This window comes from Dendropsophus ebraccatus, chromosome 2 (genome assembly GCF_027789765.1).
Source record: "Dendropsophus ebraccatus isolate aDenEbr1 chromosome 2, aDenEbr1.pat, whole genome shotgun sequence".
NCBI classification, from domain to species: domain Eukaryota; kingdom Metazoa; phylum Chordata; class Amphibia; order Anura; family Hylidae; genus Dendropsophus; species Dendropsophus ebraccatus.
The window spans coordinates 4,173,879-4,183,266 of record NC_091455.1 but is presented as its reverse complement, the minus strand read 5'-3'; positions in this window follow the sequence as shown (position 1 = coordinate 4,183,266).

The window sequence follows — 9,388 nt, the reverse complement described above, 5'->3', positions numbered from 1 at the left end:
GAGAGCCGGGTAACCACCAACATGGCCGCCAGTCACAGCTTGTCCTCCATCCCGGGAGAGCCGGATGACCACCAACATGGCCGCCAGTCACAGCTCATCCTCCATCCCGGGAGAGCTGGATGACCACCAACATAGCCGCCAGTCACAGCTCGTCCTCCATCCTGGGAGAGCCGGGTGACCACCAACATGGCCGCCAGTCACAGCTCGTCCTCTATCCCGGGAGAGCCGGGTGACCACCAACATGGCCGCCAGTCACAACACATCCTCCAATCCCGGGAGAACCGGGTGACCACCAACATAGCCGCCAGTCACAGCTCGTTCTCCATCCCGGTAGAGCCAAGTGACTACCAACATGGCCGCCAGTCACACCTCGTCCTCCATCCCGGGAGAGCCGGGTGACCACCAACATGGCCGCCAGTCAAAGCACATCCTCCATCCCGGGAGAGCCGGGTCACCACCAACATGGCCGCCAGTCACAACACGTCCCCCATCTCGGGAGAGCCGGGTGACCACCAACATGGCCGCCAGTCACAGCTCATCCTCCATCCCGGGAGAGCCGGTTGACCACCAACATGGCCGTCAGTCACAACACATTCTCCATCCCAGGAGAGCCGGTTGACCACCAACATGGCCGCCAGTCACAACACATTCTCCATCCCGGGAGAGCCGGGTAACCACCAACATGGCCGCCAGTCACAGCTTGTCCTCCATCCCAGAAGAGCCAGATGACCACCAACATGGCCGCCAGTCACAGCTCATCCTCCATCCCGGGAGAGCTGGATGACCACCAACATAGCCGCCAGTCACAGCTCGTCCTCCATCCTGGGAGAGCCGGGTGACCACCAACATGGCCGCCAGTCAAAGCTCGTCCTCCATCCCGGGAGAGCCGGGTGACCACCAACATGGCCGCCAGTCACAGCTCGTCCTTCATCCCGGGAGAGCCGGGTGACCACCAACATGGCCGCCAGTCACAACATGTCGTCCATCCCGGGAGAGCCGGGTGACCATCAACATAGCCGCCAGTCACAGCTTGTCCTCCATCCCGGGAGAGCCGGGTGACCACCAACATGGCCGCCAGTCACAACACGTCCTCCATCCAGGGAGAGCCGGTAACCACCAACATGGCCACCAGTCACAACACGTCCTCCATCTCGGGAGAGCCGGCTAACCACCAACATGGCTGCCAGTCACAACACATTATCTAACTCGGGAGAGCCGGGTGACCACCAACATGGCCGCCAGTCACAGCATGTCCTCTATCCCGGGAGAGCCGGGTGACCACCAACATGGCCACCAGTTACACTTCATCCTCCATCCTTGGAGAGCCGGATGACCACCAACATGGCCGCCAGTCACAACACATTCTCCATCCCGGGAGAGCTGGGTGACCACCAAGATGGCCGTCAGTCACAGCACGTCCTCCATCCCGGGAGAGCCGGGTAACCACCAACATGTCCGCCAGTCACATGTCCTCCATCCCGGGAGAGCCGGGTGACCACAAACATGGTCACCAGTTACAGCTCATCCTCCATCCTAGGAGAGCCGGGTGACCACCAACATGGCCGCCAGTCACAGCACGTCTTCTATCCTTGGAGAACCAAGTGAGATGGCTCTATGGTTAGCAGTGGTGGCGGCCATGTTGTTGCCCGGTGACAGGGAGATGGCTCTATGGTTAGCAGTGGTGGCGGCCATGTTGTTGCCCGGTGACAGGGAGATGGCTCTATGGTTAGCAGTGGTGGCGGCCATGTTGTTGCCCGGTGACAGGAAGATGGCTCTATGGTTAGCAGTGGTGGTGGCCATGTTGTTGCCCTGTGACAGGGAGATGGCCCTATGGTTAGCAGTGGTGGCGGCCATGTTGTTGCCCGGTGACAGGGTGATGGCTCTATGGTTAGCAGTGGTGGCGGCCATGTTGTTGCCTGGTGACAGGGTGATGGCTCTATGGTTAGCAGTGGTGGCGGCCATGTTGTTGCCTGGTGATGAATCTTGATTTCAATTCCTGCAGCGTAAGACACCAACCTAATAAAAGTCCCAATACAGGTCTATCTGCCCTGGAGCATGCTGGGAGAAGGAGGGGAGGCGTGATGTCATCAGATGACACACATCATCATCATCATGTGGAGGAAGCCGGAAACATCCATCACAGGGTAACGAGAGGAAGACGCAGCTTCACCCCGCCACACAGCGTCACATTGCTACACAGCTTCAGCCCGCCACACAGCATCACCCTGCCACATCACTATACAGCATCACCTCGCCACACAGCGTCACATCACTATACAGCATCACCTTGCCACACAGTGTCACATTGCCACACAGCATCACCCTGCCACATCACTACACAGCGTCACATTGCTACACAGCATCACCCCGCCACACAGCACCACCACATCACTACACAACATCACCCCACCACTACACAGCATCACCCCGCCACATCACTACAAAGCGTCACCCTGCCACACAGCATCACCCCGCCACACAGAGTCACCCCGCCACATCACTACACAGCATCACCTTGCCACACAGCATCACCCCACCACATCACTACACAGCATCACCCCGCTACACAGCGTCACGACGCCACATCACTACACAGCACATCGCCACATCACTACACAGCGTCACTCCGCCACATCACTACACAGCGTCACCCCGACACACAGCGCCACCACACCGCTACACAGCGTCACATTACTACACAGCATCACCCCGCCACACAGCATCACCACACTGCTACACAGCGTCACACTGCTACACAGCATCACCCCGCCACATCACTACAAAGCGTCACCCCGCCACACAGCGTCACCCCGCCACATCACTATACAGCATCACCTCGCCACACAGCGTCACCCCGCCACAACACTACACAGCATCACCTCGACACACAGCATCACCCCACCACAACACTACACAGCATCATCCCGCTACACAGCGTCACCCCACATCACTACACAGTGTCACCCTGCCACATCATCACACAGCATCACTTCGCCACACAGCGTCACATTGCTACAAAGCATCACCGTGCTACACAGCGTCACCACACCGCCACACAGCGTCACATTACTACACAGTGTCACCACGCCACATCATTACACAGCGTCACCCCGCCACACAGCGTCACCACACCACTACACAGCTTCACATTGCTACACAGCATCACCCCGCCACATCACTACACAGCGTTCCCCCCGCCACACAGCATTACCCCGCCACATCACTACACAGCGTCACATTGCTACACAGCGTCACCACACCGCTACACAGCGTCAACCCGCCACATCACTACACATCGTCACCCCGCCAGTGTCACCACACACCGCTACACAGCATCACCCCCCCACACAGCGTCACCACACCGCTACACAGCATCACCCCGCCACATCACTACACATCGCCACCGTGCTACACAGCGTCACCACACCGCATCACTACACATCGTCACCCCGCCACATAGTGTCACCACACCTCTACACCACACCGCTACACAGCATCACCCCGCCACACAGCGTCACCACACCGCGACACAGCGTCACCACACCGCGACACAGCATCACCCCACCACCCAGAACTCCAATAAGCCTAATTAATAATTTACCGTATGTCGATCTCACAGACTTCGAGGAAGGCATCAGCCGCCATGTGTAACCGCAGAAGGTGTTATTATCCCCCGGGCGAGCGGCCAAAACCTCCCCAGACTCGGCAGAGCACCCGCTATATCTGTCACACATTAGCAGATCGTAAAGCGGCCAGAAATAACCTCCCGTATACACAGAGGAATGTTTTATTACAGCGTTACCTAGGAGACTAACTCCACCCACTGTGACATCACTCCTGGAAAAAACCACGCCCACAGTGACGTCACTCCTGGAATAAACCACGCCTACCATGACATCACTCCTAGAATAAACCGCACGCCCCTTCAACCATAAAGCCAGGTATATACCCCTGTACACAACAACCCCCCCCCCCTCGTACAGCCTGGTATATACCCCTACCCCCCCCCCCTGTACAGCCTGGTATATACCCCTAACCCCCACTGTACAGCCAGGTATATACCCCTACACGCCTCCCCCTGTACAGCCTGGTATATACCCCTACACCCCTCCCCCTGTACAGCCAGGTATATACCCCTACCTCCCCTACCCCTGTACAGCCTGGTATATACCCCTACCCCCCCCTACCCCTGTACAGCCTGGTATATACCCCTACACGCCTCCCCCTGTACAGCCTGGTATATACCCCTACACCCCTCCCTCTGTACAGCCAGGTATATACCCCAACCCCCCCCCCCCCCCCAGCCTGGTATATACCCCTACACCCCTTCCTCTGTACAGCCTGGTATAAACCCCTACACCCCCCCCCCCCCCGTACAGCCTGGTATATACCCCTACACCACCCCCACCCCCCCGTACAGCCTGGTATATACCCCTACAACCCCCCCCCCCCCCCGTACAGCCTGGTATATACCCCTACACCCCCCCCCCCCCCCCGTACAGCCTGGTATATACCCCTACACACCTCCCCCTGTACAGCCTGGTATATACCCCTACACCCCTCCCCCTGTACAGCCTGGTATATACCCCTACGCACCTCCCCCTGTACAGCCTGGTATATACCCCTACACACCTCCCCCTGTACAGCCTGGTATATACCCCTACACACCTCCCCCTGTACAGCCTGGTATATACCCCTACACACCTCCCCCTGTACAGCCTGGTATATACCCCTACACACCTCCCCCTGTACAGCCTGGTATATACCCCTACACCCCTCCCCCTGTACAGCCTGGTATATACCCCTACACCCCTCCCCCTGTACAGCCAGGTATATACCCCTACCCCCCCTACCCCTGTACACCCAGGTATATACCCCTACACCCCTACCCCTGTACAGCCTGGTATATACCCCTACACCCCTCCCCCTGTCCAGCCTGGTGTATACCCCTACACCCCTCCCCCTGTACAGCCTGGTATATACCCCTACACCCCTCCCCCTGTACAGCCAGGTATATACCCCCCCACCCCTGTACAGCCTGGTATATACCCCTACACCCCTCCCCCTGTACAGCCTGTTATATACCCCTACACCCCTCCCCCTGTACAGCCAGGTATATACCCCTACAATTATGCCTGACTATGTATTCTCGGCAGGAGGAGGAAACAAACAAGCATGTGACACACTACAAGGCCCAGCATAAACCTCCCCAGTGCTCACTGTACACAGAGTCATCCGGCCTCGTGGGGGTGCTGACCTGGAGCCGGGGAGGAGCCACCAGACAGGTCCGGCCACTCCAGCTATTATAATGGGGGTCACCCATGCAGGGGCCCGACCTCACCGAAAGCTTCTCACACTCTATGAATGGGAACAATCACATAGAGAGCGAATACACAGCTGAGGGGTCGTTACAGTGTGTCCAGTGCAGACAATGCTCTGTGAGCTCTACAGCCTGGCCTCACACTGATCCCCTGAGATATCTGCACCACCAAGCACAAGGCTGCAGAGTCTACTGTCCCTTTAAGGTGACCCCGGCCCCTCCCCCACTCCAGAGGCCTGGGAACCAGCACTGGTAATAAATCCTGAGTAAGATGACCCCCCCCCCCCCCCCCAGACCAGTTTACACTCCTCAATATACAGTATATATATATACCCGGGGATATAATCTACACTCCTCATTATACAGTATATACCCGGGGATATAATCTACACTCATTATACAGTATATACCCGGGGATATAATCTACACTCCTCATTCTACAGTATATACCCGGGGATATAATCTACACTCCTCATTATACAGTATATATACACATCCGGGGATATAATCTACACTCCTCATTATACAGTATATATATACCCGGGGATATAATCTACACTCCTCAATATACAGTATATATATACCCGGGGATATAATCTACACCCCTCATACAGTATATATACCCGGGATATAATCTACACTCCTCAATATACAGTATATATATTCCCGGGGATATAATCTACACTCCTCAATATACAGTATATATATTCCCGGGGATATAATCTACACTCCTCAATATACAGTATATATATACCCGGGGATATAATCTACACTCCTCATTATACAGTATATACCCGGGGATATAATCTACACTCCTCATTATACAGTATATATATACCCGGGAATATAATCTACACTCCTCATTATACAGTGTATATATATATACCCGGGGATATAATCTACACCCCTCATTATACAGTATATATATACCCGGGGATATAATCTACACCCCTCATTATACAGTATATATACCCGGGGATATAATCTACACTCCTCATTATACAGTATATTTATACCCGGGGATATAATCTACACTCCTCATTATACAGTATATATATACCCGGGGATATAATCTACACTCCTAATATACAGTATATATATACCCGGGGATATAATCTACACTCCTCATTATACAGTATATATATACCCGGGAATATAATCTACACTCCTCATTATACAGTGTATATATATATACCCGGGGATATAATCTACACCCCTCATACAGTATATATACCCAGGATATAATCTACACTCATTATACAGTATATACCCGGGGATATAATCTACACTCCTCATTGTACAGTATATATACCTGGGGATATGAACTACACTCCTCATTATACAGTATATATATACCCGGGGATATAATCTACACCCCTCATACAGTATATATACCCGGGATATAATCTACACTCATTATACAGTATATACCCGGGGATATAATCTACACTCCTCATTATACAGTATATATACACATCCGGGGATATAATCTACACTCCTCATTATACAGTATATATATACCCGGGGATATAATCTACACTCCTCAATATACAGTATATATATACCCGGGGATATAATCTACACCCCTCATACAGTATATATACCCGGGATATAATCTACACTCCTCAATATACAGTATATATATTCCCGGGGATATAATCTACACTCCTCATTATACAGTATATATATACCCGGGGATATAATCTACACTCCTCATTATACAGTATATACCCGGGGATATAATCTACACTCCTCACTATATAGTATATATATACCCAGGGATATAATCTACACTCCTCATTATACAGTATATATACCCGGGGATATAATCTACACTCCTCATTATACAGTATATTTATACCCGGGGATATAATCTACACTCCTCATTATACAGTATATATATACCCGGGGATATAATCTACACTCCTAATACACAGTATATATATACCCGGGGATATAATCTACACTCCTCATTATACAGTATATATATACCCGGGAATATAATCTACACTCCTCATTATACAGTGTATATATATATATCCGGGGATATAATCTACACCCCTCATACAGTATATATACCCAGGATATAATCTACACTCCTCAATATACAGTATATATACCCAGGGATATAATCTACACTCCTCATTATACAGTATATATACCCGGGGATATAATCTACACTCCTCATTATACAGTATATTTATACCCGGGGATATAATCTACACTCCTCATTATACAGTATATATATACCCGGGGATATAATCTACACTCCTAATACACAGTATATATATACCCGGGGATATAATCTACACTCCTCATTATACAGTATATATATACCCGGGAATATAATCTACACTCCTCATTATACAGTGTATATATATATACCCGGGGATATAATCTACACCCCTCATACAGTATATATACCCAGGATATAATCTACACTCATTATACAGTATATACCCGGGGATATAATCTACACTCCTCATTGTACAGTATATATACCCGGGGATATAATCTACACTCCTCATTATACAGTATATATATACCCTGGGATATAATCTACACTCCTCATTATACAGTATATATACCCGGGGATATAATCTACACTCAATATACAGTATATACCCGGGGATATAATCTACACTCCTCATTGTACAGTATAAATATACCCGGGGATATAATCTACACTCCTCATTATACAGTATATATATACCCGGGGATATAATCTACACTCCTCATTATACAGTGTATATATACATCCGGGGATATAATCTACACTCCTCATTATACAGTATATATATACCCGGGGATATAATCTACACTCCTCATTATACAGTATATATATACCCGGGGATATAATCTACACTCCTCATTATACAGTATATATACCCGGGGATATAATCTACACTCCTCAATATACAGTATATACATACCCGGGGATATAATCTACACTCCTCAATATACAGTATATATATACCCGGGGATATAATCTACACTCCTCAATATACAGTATATACATACCCGGGATATAATCTACACTCCTCAATATACAGTATATATATACCCGGGGATATAATCTACACTCCTCATTATACAGTATATATACCCGGGGATATAATCTACACTCCTCAATATACAGTATATATATACCCGGGGATATAATCTACACTCCTTATTATACAGTATATATACCCGAGGATATAATCTACACTCCTTATTATACAGTATATATACCCGGGGATATAATCTACACCCTATAATATACAGCCAGCCCTATAACACAAAATAGTAAAGCGGCATTAGAGGAATTTTACAATCCAGAAGAGCAGCTGCTGCCGGTATGAGAGAGAAGAGGAGCGGAGTGTACAGCCGGAGCTCACCAGGGGCCTGCCAGGATTTCCTACAGCTCAGAACAAAGTACGGTGTAGAGTAGACTGTCAGACGGGGGTCTGTACGGTGTAGAGTAGACTGTCAGACGGGGGTCTGTACGGTGTAGAGTAGACTGTCAGACGGGGGTCTGTACGGTGTAGAGTAGACTGTCAGACGGGGGTCTGTACGGTGTAGAGTAGACTGTCAGACGGGGGTCTGTACGGTGTAGAGTAGACTGTCAGACGGGGGTCTGTACGGTGTAGAGTAGACTGTCAGACGGGGGTCTGTACGGTGTAGAGTAGACTGTCAGACGGGGGTCTGTACGGTGTAGAGTAGACTGTCAGACGGGGGTCTGTACGGTGTAAAGTAGACTGTCAGACGGGGGTCTGTACGGTGTAGAGTAGACTGTCAGACGGGGGTCTGTACGGTGTAGAGTAGACTGTCCAGACGGGGGTCTGTACGGTGTAGAGTAGACTGTCAGACGGGGGTCTGTACGGTGTAGAGTAGACTGTCAGACGGGGGTCTGTACGGTGTAGAGTAGACTGTCAGACGGGGGTCTGTACGGTGTAGAGTAGACTGTCAGACGGGTGTCTGTACGGTGTAGAGTAGACTGTCAGACGGGGGTCTGTACGGTGTAGAGTAGACTGTCAGACGGGGGTCTGTACGGTGTAGAGTAGACTGTCAGACGGGGGTCTGTAC